Here is a 15,542-nt window from a genome sequence, read left to right as displayed (position 1 = left end):
CCCAGAGCACTGGGATTGGAAGGGACCTATTGTTTTGCATCCCCATTGTCCTTGCCCACATACAAATCCCTTTCTGTTTGAGTGTATAGAATGCTGACAGGTCACTGGTCAGCCACACTTCAGTCATGAAAACACTCCTTCCCCCTCTCCCCCTCCCTCCCCTTACTTTCCTTCCCCCCACCGCCGGGAATCCAGTATAGGCAAGTCGAATATTTGACCCTTGTCGAATATTTGACTCACGTTGTTAATATTCAACAGCTATTCAACCAGCTGCTATTTGACTCGACTTTCACTTTTTTCAAGGTCGAATATGTCGAATATTTGTCGACTCGAATATTAAGTCAAAGCTTTGCACAGCCCTACTTATAAACATAGTTCTTGACTCAACAAAAGGATGCATATCAACACAATTCAAATCTGGAATTCAACCAAAGGGTAACATTGCTTTTTTCTTTCAATATTCTCACAGCAATGTTATTGTCTGGTGGAATGGTACTGTGACAGAAGTTCTGGTAAGAGGCCGATACTTATTTCTTGGCTTATCAACTGCATTATTGTAACAAAGGTATAAACTTTTATCACACAACAGGATACCCCACTTGTTACTATAAGGCATGGGTAATTGGTAATGCAAGTATGAAAGGTATCACAACAGACTCCTGCAAACACAGAGAAAATACATTACACTTAGTTTTCATTGTCTCCATCCAGCTGAATTTATGAAGTAGCAACGGTTCTGCCATAATAAGTGTATTGTTTTGCATCCCCCATTGTCCATGCCCACATACAAATACCTTTCCGTTTGAGCATACAGTGCTTTTTTTCTTTTGTTTACTTGTTTTTTAACTCTGTATCTTGTCTCTCTGTGGGCCTTGGTGCAAGTTACCTTAAAAAAATCAGAGGCATTTAAAATTAGAGCAGCCATTAGTTAAGGGATGTTTAACCACTCTAAGTACCCTCTAAACATTTTAAGGATCAAGATACTTTTAAGCAGCCTATCTTGGAAATGTGTTACCTATGCCATTCCAGGGTATTGTTTGCTTGAATGGTCAGGGTAGGTAAAATGCTTTACTTTCCTTCCTCCAGCATCCCAAGCTGCACTACTCCCAGCCACTCTACCCCTTTCTACCCTTCAGAACTCTAGTGGTTCTCCCCTTCCCCCTGCTGTGATCAATCATCCTACCCTCTGCTGAGATCAACTGTTCTGAGGTTAATTAGAGAGTCTATGGAGCCAGGGAAGCCTGCTCCCCCACAGCTGCATGGTCTGGCTACAGGAGGATCAATTTCAGCTCATGCATGGGGCTTTGGGGAAGCTCCTTCTCAAGGACTTTGCGCTGACTCTGGCTGGGCTCCTGTGTCTGCTCTAAGCACAGAGTGGCTTTGTCAGACTCAGCTTGAGCACAGAGCCCCAGAGAAGCAGCATCACTGAGGCTTTGTGCTCAGACTGAAACTGATGCAGCTGCTCAGAGAGCAGCTTAACAGCTTCAGGACCCTGGAGTGGGAGGAAGCATGCTTTTCCAGTCCCAGGGTCTTGCCACCTGGGCCAGGACAGCTCCCCACTCCCAGCCAGCACAACCCCTGATGCTCCTAACCCCACTGCCCCCTGAATCCCAGTCACCATTCACTGACACACATGCAAAATTTTAGTCCTTGAGTTTTTAAAAAATACTTTTTTCACTTCTTTCTCTTTATTCTCCCTGTCTCATTTCAAACAGTCTTGCAACATTTCTCCCCTGCTACCAGTACTATAGCAACAAAGTTTGGTACCCAGGGCAAAGCCCGCAGGAGCAGCCTGCCCTTGCCCCATGCACATATCTGGGGGGCACACCCCCACCATGCTTGCCCAGGAGTGCACACAGTAGTGGGAGCCACTGTCCCCCCTCCCCCCCCAATAAGCTGCTCAAGACTTCGTCTCATGTCCCACCCCAGCTGGGCAGCACCTCTTGGTGCCCCTTTGCTTCAGCGCCTGGGACGGTCCCCCCCCCTTTCCTCCACTCTGGCTGGGCTCCTGTGAGATGTGAAGTGAGGGAAGACCCCATGCTGCTTTCTCTGCCTCCCAGCTGTGTTCCACCCTCCCCTTCCTCTCCCCAGACAGGGGAGAAATACTGTCCTGGCTCCTGCCCATGCCCCTGGTCACCAGCCCTCTAGTAGCAAATCACAGTCATGCAGATCTGAAACAACCTAAGTCTTCAGTGGAGATTGCTAAAAGTGGCATAATGTTATGACAACACAGCATTCCACAGATTTCTGATGTCATACAGGTAACCTGTACCATAGCCTTTAGTAACTACTAGGGCTGTGCGATGCTTCAGGTGGTGATTTGGTTCGAAGGAGATTTGGCCTGATTCGGTGGCTGAATCTTTGAATCCAAATAGAATCAGGGGGCCAATTAAAAGGTCTGAATCAATTCAAAGTTCTCTGAATCTTTGGAAAAGATTTAGAGAGCTTTGATTCGGGCAGTCCCTGGCAGCTGCAGCAGGGAACTGCAGCTGACTCCGAGCTGGTAAGTACTAGGGGCTGGGGGAGGCAGGAGGGGACCATGGGGGGACCCCTGCCAGCTCCCAGCCCCCCTGACCTCTGCCCAGTCCTCCCACTTGCCCTGCTTGCCCCAGCTCCCAGCAATTGAAGAAAAGCCTCAGTGCTCACCAGGTGCTGCTGGGTGAGGGGAAGCGATTCCCTACTGCCTCATGTTCTGTGGCAGACTCTGCATGAACCCCTGACCCCCCCACTCCCCCAGCATCCCCATGGCTGCCCCACCTGACATGGTTCCAGCCCTTTAGGAAAAAAAAACAGAGAAAAGTCCTGGGACTCAGTGACCCTCCAGCAGCCTCAGTGTTTTGGGGGCTCATGGAAGAGCCCCCAACATGGCATGGGGCAGTGGGGATCACCCCCCACCCCCTGCTGATAGGAATGGTGAGTCCAGGGGTTTTTGGTTTGGCTTTTGTTCTTAAAGGGCTGGAGCCGTGGCGGGTGGGACAGCCATGAGGCGGGGACTGGGGCAACAGGGGTTGTCGCAGGGCTCGTGCAGAGCCTCCCATGCAGTGGGCATCATTCCTCCACCTGGCAGCACCCGCTGAGTCAGGCCTTTTTTTTTTTTAACAAATGCCAGGAGCTGGGGTGGGCAGGGGAACCATTGCCAGGCTGGGGGAGATGGGCCTGGTTGATTTGGAGATTCAGAGATTTGGCAACAGCGAATTGAATTACTGTCCCCCGAATCAGCCGAATCCAAAGCGAATACTAGCCGCTTCACACAGGCCTAGTAACTACAGCTAACAAAACTCCAGGAAACAAACACTCATGGCCCCTTGGGCAAAAACGGGGATTAGAGGTACAACAGCATAACAGGTGAGGCATGTGGGGCACCAATCCCAGGCTCTGATTTAGGGGAGACACCAGGAAAAACCCACAATGCACACTCTCAGTCTGCTACTCTTGGGTGTCCATCTCTCCACACCCCCCCCCCCCCATAACTCAAGAGCACTTCTATCCCGGGTGCTGAAGTTGTCATTTCCACCTCCCATTAGCTGTGTAGTGACAGGATAAGTGCATGGCTACAAAGGAGCTGTAGCAAAGTTTATTAAATAGAGGTGGCAGGGGGTGAGAGGAATATTGTTTCCTTTTTAACAGAAAAACACAATGTCTCTTCTTCTTTTCTGATGTTCATGCTAGCTGTTTTTCTTTGTCCAGCACAACAGGTTTCTGGAGCAGAGTGAAAAGGTGAGTGAGTTCCAGAGAGATATATTATCTGCTTCCTTTGATTATTGCCCTAGGTAAATAGTCTGTCCCTTTCCATTCCTCTGAATCACTGAGTCCATATGTTACACAAGGCCTGAGGTTCCTGATGCCGAGGAGAAAAATGTGTCTTCTTGATAGTACCAGAATTTTATCAGGTCTATCAGATTGTACTGGCCCCAGCCTATTCTGATAAGGGGCATCATTTTTAAACTGCCCTTTGGTGGAGCTGAGGCCTACTTACTAACTGAACAGCATGACAATGGCTTTGTATCAAATTAAACTCCAAACATATTCTGCCTTATGTGAAGCATGTGATGATTTAGTAGTTCTTCTGGCAGAACTCCCTTATTAATACCTGGCAATAAAATCCTAGGGAATTTTGCTGGTGCGTTCTTTAAACCAACACTGTCACAGAGGTGGTTTTCACTATAGCTTTTACTGGATTTTATTTCATTCTTATCTGAATACATAGGTCCTAATTTTGGCCTCCTTTATTGCAAAGAAAAAGATAGTGACAAGGAGAAAAAGATTAAAGGGAAGAAAAAGATGGTAGTAAATAAAAGGGAAAAAAAGTAAGTAAAAAGCTGACAGAAAGGAATAGAGAAGTTAGAGGAAAGCAGATGGAAAGAGACAGAGGAAATGATAGGTAAGGTGTTTTTGTACTTTGGGAACAATCTCTCCTCAATTACGTCCTTAATATCAGTTGAGGAGGATAGATAGAAATAGAGCCTGGAAAAAAAAAATCCACCTCAGAAACTCCCAGCTTTTTTGGAAAGCCTATGATGCCACTTACAATAATGAACATTTATATAGAGTGTTTTTCATACGTTACTCTGATAGGACTTAAAAGAGTAGCAAGTTTCATTATCCTCTTTTTATTGGTGGGGAAACTGAGGCCCTTGAGATTAAGAGACTCTATGAATACATATTTTCACTGATATAATAAAGAATAAAGCAGATGGTTCTTTATTCCCTGACCTCTCTGCTAAGAAACAGTTTTCTAACAGAAATCAGTGAGACGGTAATACTGAAGTGCTGCAAAAATTGTTGGTCTTGGACTTGAAATGTAACAGCTGTAACAGAAAGAAGGAAGTGTGACAGATTGAGGTCTCAGACAAAGACCATCTTCTTGCTCTGAGTTAATACGGCATCTAAGAAAATGGGGTCCTGTGCCATGAAGAGGTATCTCGGGTACTCTGATAATGGTCATATGTTCTGAGGCCTCTTTCAGCTATGCATCTTTAAGTTCAAAATGTAATGCTTCTAAGGGTTTAAGTCAGAGTTTTAACGGTATTCGAAAGTAATTGTATATTTAATAGATTTCCTTCAAAATCTGTGGCTATTGTAAGAGAGTAAGTAGGTTGTTTAGAGATTCCTGGTCCTCTGCCAAAGTATTCAGCGTCCATTAGAATTTTAAATGATATTTTTGATATGCCTTTGGCAAATGATAGGCTATAGTAATGGTTGTTTCTGGGCCAATAGGGCTTTAAAATGAAAGTAAATTGATTTGTTTTAATAATAATAATAAAAAGTGACTGATTTCTTTAACTTCTTAAGTACACTGGCTGTACAACAGAGTCATTCATGTTGCCTAGTGGATGCGTATTGCATGACCTAATGAGTCAGTGAGGAATAAGTATACAGAAGGGCAGACATACTGTCTGCAGCTTTATACCAGGAAAAGGAGGATTGCCAAGAATTAAGGGACATCGTCTGAGAACTTATCTCTCTGGTGTCATGTAATGCATCTATACCATGCCAAAAGCAGGCAAATTATGTCATAAAGATTTGTACAGATTGCTATTGCTTTTTCCCTTTGGGCTGCCATTGATTCTTGAAACTAAAAATAAGCTAAAAAGTTAAGAAGGCCTTCATTTTAGAGAACAATATGTATCTTGATTTATTTTAAATTGCAGTTAGAAACAAAAGTATAATAAAATTCAGGTTGCCTGCTAACTTCGGACAGGATATTTATAAAGCTCATAATTGTTGCCAATGAAGAACTTAGGTGGTGCTTGGGTGCTAACCTGTAACAAGTTCTGCAGCATGCTTAAAAAGAAAAAACAACCCAAGAAAGTAGAGGCCTAGGAGACCTGTTCTGTTTGTGAACTTTAGTGAGCTTTGAGGCAGGCTCTGTGTGTTTGATGTCAATGTATGTCTTTCCATTGATTTCAGTGTATTTTATTATGATGTGTTAGGCTGCAACTTCACTAATTTAGCCACAGGGAAAAGACACTATTCATGCCTCTCATATACCAGTGTGTCCTGTGGGATTACAAGGCTTCCAACATACAATCAGTTATTCTCTCAGTAGACCCTCTGCAACCTAATTCTCGAACTCTGTCCTTCTTATTCCCTCGGCAACTCTTGTGGGGAATAGAAATTACCAAGGGAGAATATTAGTCTGCAAAGACTTCTGATTCCCTCTTTGACTTGCACTGTCCCCCAAAGGAAACTCTCTAATTTTATGAATTTCTTATTGTTTAGCTTTTTAAAAATAAAACTATGTTTTCATAATGATGAGAGGAAGGCAAATAATAATCCTTAGCTACCAGTCATTTAGCCCAAAATGTGTGTGTGGAAGGGGGGGAGATCTATATTAAAACCCTAAATGGAGATCCATATGATCCACAGCATTGTGAGAACATGAGTTTATATAAATATGCTACAAAGCAGAGCAGAAATTCCAATAAGAATTATCCTCTCCACTTGTGCCTGGCCAATAAGAGGCAAGACACTGCTTTTCCTCCCTAAGGAAAATCTATGCACACTTAGAAGCACAAGAATTGGCCACAGCAGGTGCAGGTTAGAACAATCTAAGTGCTTTGGTGTGCAAGCATTCATAGGGTTTAGGTCAACCTGACAATGGCATGCCCAAACAAAAGTTAGTTCTCATCTGGCATGAATACTAGCTTTAGATCAGCAAGAGGTAACACAGCATAGTGAATATTTGCATGCATTCACAAAACAGCCCCATGGTTGGGGAAACCCCTGCCACTCTCCACAGTCTTGGGGCTGTGATATTTTTACCACCCTAACTGGACACCCTTAACCTTACTCTGCCCACCTTTGTAATGGCCAGCCATCCCAGCAGACCTGCCAACCTCCTTCCCCAATCCCATAAACACACCAACCTCCAACCTCCCTCCCCTGCCCCAAAACTCCAACCTCCCTCCCCTCCCCCAAAACTCACCAACCCTGCCCCAGACCTGCTAAATTCCCCCCACAGACTTTTCAACCTTACCCTGGACTTGCCACATCCTCACCTCCAAATTACTAGCCTCCAACGGCCTGCACCTCCTCCTAGCAGATGGCAAGCACTTGTACATCCCACTCCCAACTCAAGTTTATGCAGCTTAAATTAAGCTGCCCAAACCTGAGCTGGGTCTCACAAATGCTAGTTCATGCCTATAAGTCTCCCCTCCCCACTCCAGAAATTGCACTTTATACTGTCCCATCCACTTTCTACCTTCCTATTGGTCCAACCAACCTACCCCTTGCTGCGAAGAGCATTTGGATCAAGCCTATCATGAGTTTCTTTTAGAATCTACCTTGGGTTTCTTTTGCAAGTTGAATATCTTGAAGGCCAGCAAATTATATCCAAGTTTTAGAAGAATATTTTTATTTTGTATTGTCACCAATTTTGGCATAAGATTATTTAAAAAAATAATCTTCCCACGTAATGATCTTTTCAGTCCCCAGTCTATTCTGTGACATTTTCTTCAGCACATTATATTTAACCTTGGAGCCAATAGAAGCATCTTTTAATGCTCACTCATTTCCAGTAAATTTGAAACTCGCTCTAAACTAGAACCAACCACTAACAAAGAAGCATACATAATACATGCAGTACCACTGAAGTCAGTGGAAAAGCTCTCAAAGGATTTTGGAACAGGCTTTCTGCTTGCTTTTTCTTTCTTCTGTCTGAAAATACTGAAATCACTTTACTGAACGTAAGAAAATGAAAAAAAAAAGGTAAAGGTCTGCCTAAACCTAGATGACTATCAGGCTTGCATGGCTAAGGCACATTAGTTTTCTAGCTGAAAGCAGAAAGGAGTGAGATAGCTAGTATTGTACCTAGCTGCTTTCGACTCCCCAGTTGAATAATCATGCACTTATTTACAAATAGTTTGTCAGATAGGAGTCTTTAACATGAATCTGGAGCAAGACTCACTTTTTTCATCAGTTTTATAGCAATACACCTGAGTTACTCTTCTACTACCACTTCCTTCAGTAATGTCACTGTAGCTAGTATATTCTTATACTTTATAGCTGTTTTTAAAATACATATATTTTAAGTCAGAAAAGACTGTTGTGATAATCTATACATATAAGTTATAAAACATCACCAACTAATTATTGTACAAAATCAAACTGTATTTGGGCTACAATATATCTTTTACAGTGATACCTCAATTTAAAATTTAAAAACCTCATAAGTAATGAAGAATTTATCACCTTTTTTTTTTAATTTACCACATCTGTCCTCAAAGTTAAAAACCTGTGCTTTATTCTCAGTTACAAAAATGTGAAGTTCATCTTCAAGCGACTGGACCTCTGCTAGATCAAAGAGCCCCCTAGCTTCTTTAAGCCTGAATGTGCATTTTATAAAAATAAAAACCATTGATTTTTGTTTGTTTAAAATAATTGAGTGTATGTTTTGGACAGTTCACAATTATTCTTCCATGGATTATTAAGAGAGTTTGAGATTTACACATTTTTAATTCATGTTACTGTTGAAATGAATGGAAGTAAAGCCATTCAGTTTTCAGGTTGGGATCATGCACGGTTGGCTAGTACATCATGTGTTTGGTCACCAAACACCTGAATGCTGCTACTTTCAAGTCCAAGAATTCTATTTAAACAGTAAACAATATAAAAAGTAAAAATCTGTAAGGTAGAAGGTAAAATACTTTTTACTTCATGCAACAGCATTAGAGCAGCTGTTAGATCCTTCTAGAAATCCAGCCTAAACCAATCCCTGAAACTGTTAGGTAATTCCAATACAATGATTCATCCTTCATTAAACCTTTATTTACTATTAATCCATCCTTTTAGGGGATGTTGGTGTATAGCAATGGTGCTCAACCTTGTGGTCCCATTGACTGGATGAGTGGAATGGGGCTAGTTTGGGCACTGGAGCTGGCTGGGGGGTGTCCCTACCTGCTGGCCCCACCCTGAACACTGGCTATGGAAGTGGAGTGCCCCTGTGTAATCTGATGCATGGGGCCATGTCATTTGGCCCATGGGATTCCCCATGGGTCTGGAAATTTAGTGGTAGCTGAGTGATGAATCTTTAACTACTGCATCTCTGGAAGCCATGGTCTGATGCAATGACCCGAGGGGCCAGGTTTGGGACACAGACTGAAGGTTGAGCATCACTGATACATGGGGATGTGATATCCATGGTAGTTAATATGATGTTTTCTGGGAGATGTCAATGGAGACTCCACTGCAAGGGCATCTCTGGCTGCTGCAGCAGTCTCTGCCATGTACAGTTAGTGGCTCACTCTGCTCACCAGCTTCCACCTAAGTTCTTAAGGGAGGGCCCAGCTGGCTAGCACCCTGCAGGGCCCAAAATGTGGAGGTGGGAGTGGGAACAGACACACAATTACAAACACACAGAGCCCAGCCCACCCCCCACCTCCAGCTGCTGGTCAGCACAAGTTCACCTGGCACTGTGGCAGAAGCCTATTTTAACATTCCCTTTATAAAAAATAATAATAATAATTAACAATGGAAATATTTTTTGTCAGTCTGAGAGTGTGAGGTAAAATAGTTTATTGATTAAAAAATGGAATCCAGCCAAACCTACATATAGGAATTGGTGAGAGTCAATGTAGCTAGAAACCCTCTATAATGTAGGGAGATGCCAGAACCAATGGGGTTGCCAGGTTAATGGATGTTGGATAATAAGCAAAAGGTACTTGGCCTGGATTCTCAAGGATTTGAATCATAAATCCTGTCCTGGGCTTTGGAGGTAGTGTTTTTAAAGACATTTCCTAGTTCTCTGTGGTCTTTGGTCAGGGGTTTGTAAAACTCCATAATGGAAAGTTGTGTCTTTGCTTTCTGTATCTATGTTGTTTTGTACATGATTTTGGTGACATCCTCCTTATCAGCTGGTTGTATCAAGGGTGTTTTTAAGGCAAGTATGTTCCACAGGACTGAGGTTGTAATGTAAGCTTTGTTGGATTTTGGCAATCTCAGTGGGTGCATCTACATGTGCATTAATGCACTGTAACTACAGCGCCTTAAATTTAGTACCTATAATAAGTGTGGCAGAAAACATTTGGTGCCTGCCACTGTAAGGGCTTCAAGTGACAGCAGAGCAGCTGGCAGTGCAAGCCAGCCCTGATGAGGCAGTCATGTTACTGTAGGAGGGCCTTGTGATTGAAGGAGGGGGCTGAGCAGCCTCCATTTTAACTCAGGCCCTCAGGGCTGAGCCAGCAGTCTGCTACTGACAGCTACAAGAACACCACCTGGCTGAGCTGCTGCTCAGAACATCCCTGGAGGTAATGGAAAGAGCTAAGGGGATGACAGGAGGCTCCTGGTCCTGGAGAATGACTGAAAACTACACCCTGCTGGGGTAGGATAGTCTGGTGGGCCCACCCATGGCAGGGTGGTCCTTTGGAGATGCCAAGCCAATTGCTTCCCCAGTGAAAGGTGAGTAAGGGGTGCCTTAAAGGCCCAGCACCCACATTTTGGTGGGTTACCCAGATGTAGGGACAGGCACAGGGGCCAGGTATGTCTGTGGACACCTGAGCCCCACTTTGGTTCATGACCCTGGAGACCCCAGTGAGGGACAGAAGTATGGACAGAGGCCCACACAGAGTAGGGTGCATGGTGGCGGCCTGAAGGGCTGTGTGTGAAAGGGTGTACAGTCGGGTCTGTTGAGATGGGCCTGAAAGGCTGCACCAGGGGTGTGCTGAGTAGGGTTGCAAGGGTGACCTGAAGGGCTAAATATGGGCCAACCCCCACAAGAGTGTGAACATAAGATAGTGGCTCAGAGAGGGACTAGTGGCTGAGTTCAGCCCAGCGTGAGGCATAAGGTCAGTGGCTGCATACAGTAGGGTCTGCACGAGAGCAGCCTGAAGAGCTATGTTCAGACTGGCTGGAGTGCGAGTCAGAAAGCCTAAAGGACCATGTAGAGTAGAGCCCATGGGGGACCCAAAGTGTGTGCACAGTAGGGTGGGTTGAGAATGGTTTAGTGAGGGGCAGTATGAATGAGGCCAAGAAGCGGGCAGTGTGTTTGAGGACCTGGGAAGGACAAAGTGTCAAGGTAGAGTGCCAGAGGTCCAGCAAGGGGCAGAGTTTGACCTGGCCTTGGCCCGGAGCAGTTACTAACTTTGGATGCCATCTAAGGTATAGGGGTAGTCGGAGCTGTGTATAATGCCCCAGGCATCAGGGCACATAATGGGCAGCCTTTTGCACTTTACAGCAATTAATGTAACAGCAAGATGTAGCAAGCCAATGATGTTAGACTGACCTAGACAGGTGGGCAGGCCAATGTTGGGCAGGTGGGACTGGTTTCATGATGGCCTCCTGTCACAAACAGGTACTAACTCAACAGTGGTGATCCACAGGGGTGCACATACACCCCCTGATGGCACTGGTGCATACCCTGTCAGGCCACACTCCCTGTTTAGGCAACAAGCACAGGGGCAGGCAGGAGTGCCAGTGCCCTTGCTGTGAGTGCTGGCCAGGGTGTGGGACCACCAGCAAAAGTGGCCATGCCACTTCCAGAAGTGGCTGTGGGACTTCTGGAAGTGGGTCGGCTGCTTTTTAGTGAGTGAAATTGGCTGTGGGGGGGAATGACCCCTGTTCAGTGCAATTACCTGCCAAGGGACCCGCCCCCCGCCCAGTCAGGGAGGGCACCAGTCGCCCATGTACTCAATATGCAGTAACAGACACTACTGTGCAGTAGCACCTTTACATGCCTTTTTATTGATGTTAATGAGCAATAGACTAATTCTACTGCGTGATAGTATGGCTTTTGCCATTATGCACTAATGTGCAGTAGAATTAGTCTACTGTGCATCTAGCATCTTGTGTATACACACCCAATTTAACCATGGAGGCAAAAACAGTCTATGTATACATCTGCAGGGAAGTTGTGAACTTCACTTGGAGTCCTGCCTCTTCCTAGGGGTCAGGTCTGTGGTGGGTTGATGGGAAAATCACCATGGCTGCAGCCTTGGGAGGCCCCCAGGACCTCAGGTGAGGCTGCTGGGGACATCCTAGTGTTGGTCTCAGCCTCTCCTACTCCACCCAGGGTAACTTGCTACATGCCAAAGCATGTGTGGCACAGATGTTACCCGAGGACAAGTAGCAGTGGTACAAAGTACACCGCTATTACTTGTCCCCAGAGAATCAAACATCCATGCATGTTTGGATAGGCCCTATGTATGTCTATGTAATCACAATATAACAGGTAAACTACGTTCTGGAGAGAATAAGGTTCTAGGGAGGATAATGTTTATTTCTCTACTGATTTCAGGTTTCTGTTCAGGCAGAGCTTCTCCCAAGCTCTTTTCAGCAATGAGTCATGACTAACTGAGCTGTATTTGAACCCAGGTAAAACAGCTCAATCTCTACATTTATAATCCTATATGTACAGTACAATAAGCAATCACAGGACAGGATTACACATAAAATAGTATAAGTGATTGGAAAATGATTCAAATCTGTAACACAGCAGAAGTTCAGTGCACATAAACAGTTTTCAAAATGGCCAAAACCAGTTTAAGATAAACCTGGATGGATGTACTATCAGACTTAACTGATTTAAGTTAAGTCAGTTTATTGAACTTCTGTACCAGATCCCCTCCAGATTCAAGTTAACACACAGTGCCCCAGCATTCCAAGATGCTCTACACCTCCCCGCTGCAAGCTCCTCTCACAGGGTGAGTGGGCTAGCTTTGGCCCAAGCTGGCTGCTCCAGTCAAGCAGGAGGGTGTGATCTAGCACTCCCCAGATTCTAGGCTGGGCCACTGCTGGCATGTGGCTGCATTTCTGGAATCAAAGGTGAATGTCTCTTCACTTGCTTATTATTTCAATCTACACATCTTTGACTAACCTGTGAAGACTGAATTGATTCAGCCTCTGGCTTAGACCATCATTAACATCCCACTCACTCAAATTCTAGCACATTTTAATAATATAAAATGATAATAAAATAAAATGATAAGGAAGCTCAGAGTAGCTCAGAGCAACCCTGAGTGCATGTCTGCATCTGCACTCAGACTTTCAGCCTCAGGAATTTCTAAAACTAGAGTTGGGAAGGGGAAGGAAACAGAGGTTTACCTAGTCTACTATGAGTTATTTATATCTGCTTTTCAACCAAATATCAGACAATCTCCATATCTAAGTGGAAGTAAATGGACAGGACAAGAGCAAGGGTGGGCAATTATTTTGGGCAGAGGGCTACTTACTGAGTTTTGATAAGCCATTGAGGGCCTCATGATAGGCAGCCAGGGGCAGATAAATATTAATTTTCTAAATTTTTTTAGGGGCCCATGGGCCGGGTAAAATGGCCTGGCGGATCACATCTGGCCCCTGGGCTGCATTTTGCTGACCCCTGCTGTAGAGTGGTCCAGGAATTTGGAGAGGGGCACCCAATTGTATTCAGTATTCTGAACCAATTAGTAATAAAAATTATACTGAAGTAGCCAAGATAGAGCCAAGCAAACAGTTAAATATTTTTAAAATTAAATTAAAGATATATATAATCTATTTTTACTTTTTCACATAAAAGTATGGAAATCCAGTCACAGTGGTATTTTGACCTGTTTCAATCCTTTCCTTCCCTTTTCTTTAAATCAAATGTATAAGCTGAAAAATATCATAAACTAAAAATATGCTAGTACATATTTTAGTACATACTCTATCTTTCTGCAGGGGTTTTCACATAATCAAGGTAGAAGTATAACTGCTGACCCAACTATTTAGCTCAAGAGTCTGTGTGGGGGGGGGGGAGGAAGGGGGGGGGTAGCAGTAGAAACAGGGGTTTCATAATTTGAATAAGGTTTTTTATGAAAAAAATGTAAAATAAACTCTCTGCCTCAAGGGAATAGAAAACCAGTCTTACTGTATAACATATTTTATTTGGTCTGCCATGGTTTTCCTTGCAGAACAAAACATCACTGTCTTCTGGCTAAATGGAAAACAGCTGGATCATAAAAAAAATCAAATGAATCTATTTGGCAACCACTAATAATCTACACATATTTATGAAACTGTTATTTTTTCCTGATATATACTGTCTGGAAGAACAGCTCGAGGCTTCCTCTGATCTCTCAGAAAGAATTAGATTTCAGTGCCTCTCTGTAAAGTGATATTACTTAGGCATAACAGGTTAATTTTTATTCAGTTCTTTGAATGTTTTTTATTGAGCTGTTTAAATGATTTTGCATTACAAGAGCTCCTCTTAGCAGTATCTAATACTGTTATTTGCATTTCAGGAATTCTCCAAACCCCACAGCCCCCAGACCAACAAAGATTAGTAAATTGGTAAGTAAATGAGGAACATTCTATGGCATAATATAAAAACTGCATCTACTTTGAATAGGTTAATAATAATGTTAAATTCTGATATGTAGATATGAAGGGGGAGAAAAGTATCAATGCCCATATAATAGAATTTATGATTATTTGAAATTCCTAAACTAATAACAGAATTTAATCTTGATCATTTGAATTTCCCTATGCCTCTGGGACAAAGCTTGATTGTCAGTAGAACTGGTGTGTTGTATGTTACTAATGATATAAATTACCAGCTGAATGGTTCTGGGGTCCAGGAATTCTGGAAGCCAGTTTTATTGGATGGAAAATTGTCCGCATCTCTCTTGTACTTGTGCCTGGGAGAAAGTGTAAGTCTTTAATCTGCAATCTGTCCCTAAACTCCCCAAGGAGCTTTGTGACTCCATAACGCACGCTCAATTAGCGAATGCCTTGAAAATATGATTGCTTTGTCTAATAGTGATATTTTTGTACCATACAGTACCCAACAAAAGCTCAACTTTTTCAAGGGTCTATCTGATATTCAGACAACTGATTCTTTAACGTGCTCAGCATTCGTATTTACAATGAAGGACAATAAGAGTTGTTGCATTTTCCACTCTTTAAAAATTTGGCCTTTTATAAACACTGCCTATTCCTTTTTACTACTGTCAACTTCATATCCGTATCTTCATATTTCTTCCATCTAAGCTGATCATTGCAAGTTCCCACGTTGCCAGTTGAGTTTATGACAGCTTTAGGTCATCTGTAATTTATCCAAGATTTGGGATAAGGTTTGGTATTTTCTAATACCAAATGTAAATTAATACATCCAACGTATTCCTTGCATCTATTATGATTACAGCTCTTCTCTCCAGACTTTAAATATGTTAGGTATGTCTACCATGCAGCATGTTTAACTCTTCTCTTATACCTTCCCATTGGTTTGTAAATTATAGTATCAGATTTTAAAGCTATAAATAAGGATGATTTCCATGGCTTTTCTCTTCTGTGTTTCCCTTCCTATTTAATTTATCTTTGGATTTTATACTGGTCTCCATTGCCATAGTAGCTGAGCAGCTTCTAAATAATTAATAGCAATAGTCTCTAGTAGATTTCATGAAGTCTTTGTAATATCTCCCTTTTGAGGTCAAGACTTTCTTTGTGGTAAGGGATAGGAATTTCTTGAGGCTTGAAACTAAACTGTATTCTAAATATGACTGTCATGAACCTTATTATGTTTTGGGGGTTCATGGTGTGTCATGTTTTTGTACTGATATGGCATATGTGGTCTTGTTGGTAAGCCCATG

General features: G+C 43.2%; 1 long non-coding RNA gene across 1 annotated transcript; it reads left to right on the top strand.

Moving 5' to 3' along the window:
- Positions 1 to 467: 467 nt before the first annotated feature.
- On the top strand, positions 468 to 14,241 carry LOC109300983. The gene is made up of 3 exons (XR_002098383.1): positions 468 to 512; positions 3,688 to 3,717; positions 14,196 to 14,241. It is a non-coding gene; the product is annotated as an uncharacterized LOC109300983 (long non-coding RNA).
- Positions 14,242 to 15,542: the final 1,301 nt, after the last annotated feature.

The sequence above is a fragment of the Gavialis gangeticus genome, unplaced genomic scaffold (genome assembly GCF_001723915.1).
Source record: "Gavialis gangeticus isolate Ggan-Ray unplaced genomic scaffold, GavGan_comp1, whole genome shotgun sequence".
Taxonomy (NCBI): domain Eukaryota; kingdom Metazoa; phylum Chordata; order Crocodylia; family Gavialidae; genus Gavialis; species Gavialis gangeticus.
This window is presented reverse-complemented; position numbering and strand designations above follow the sequence as displayed.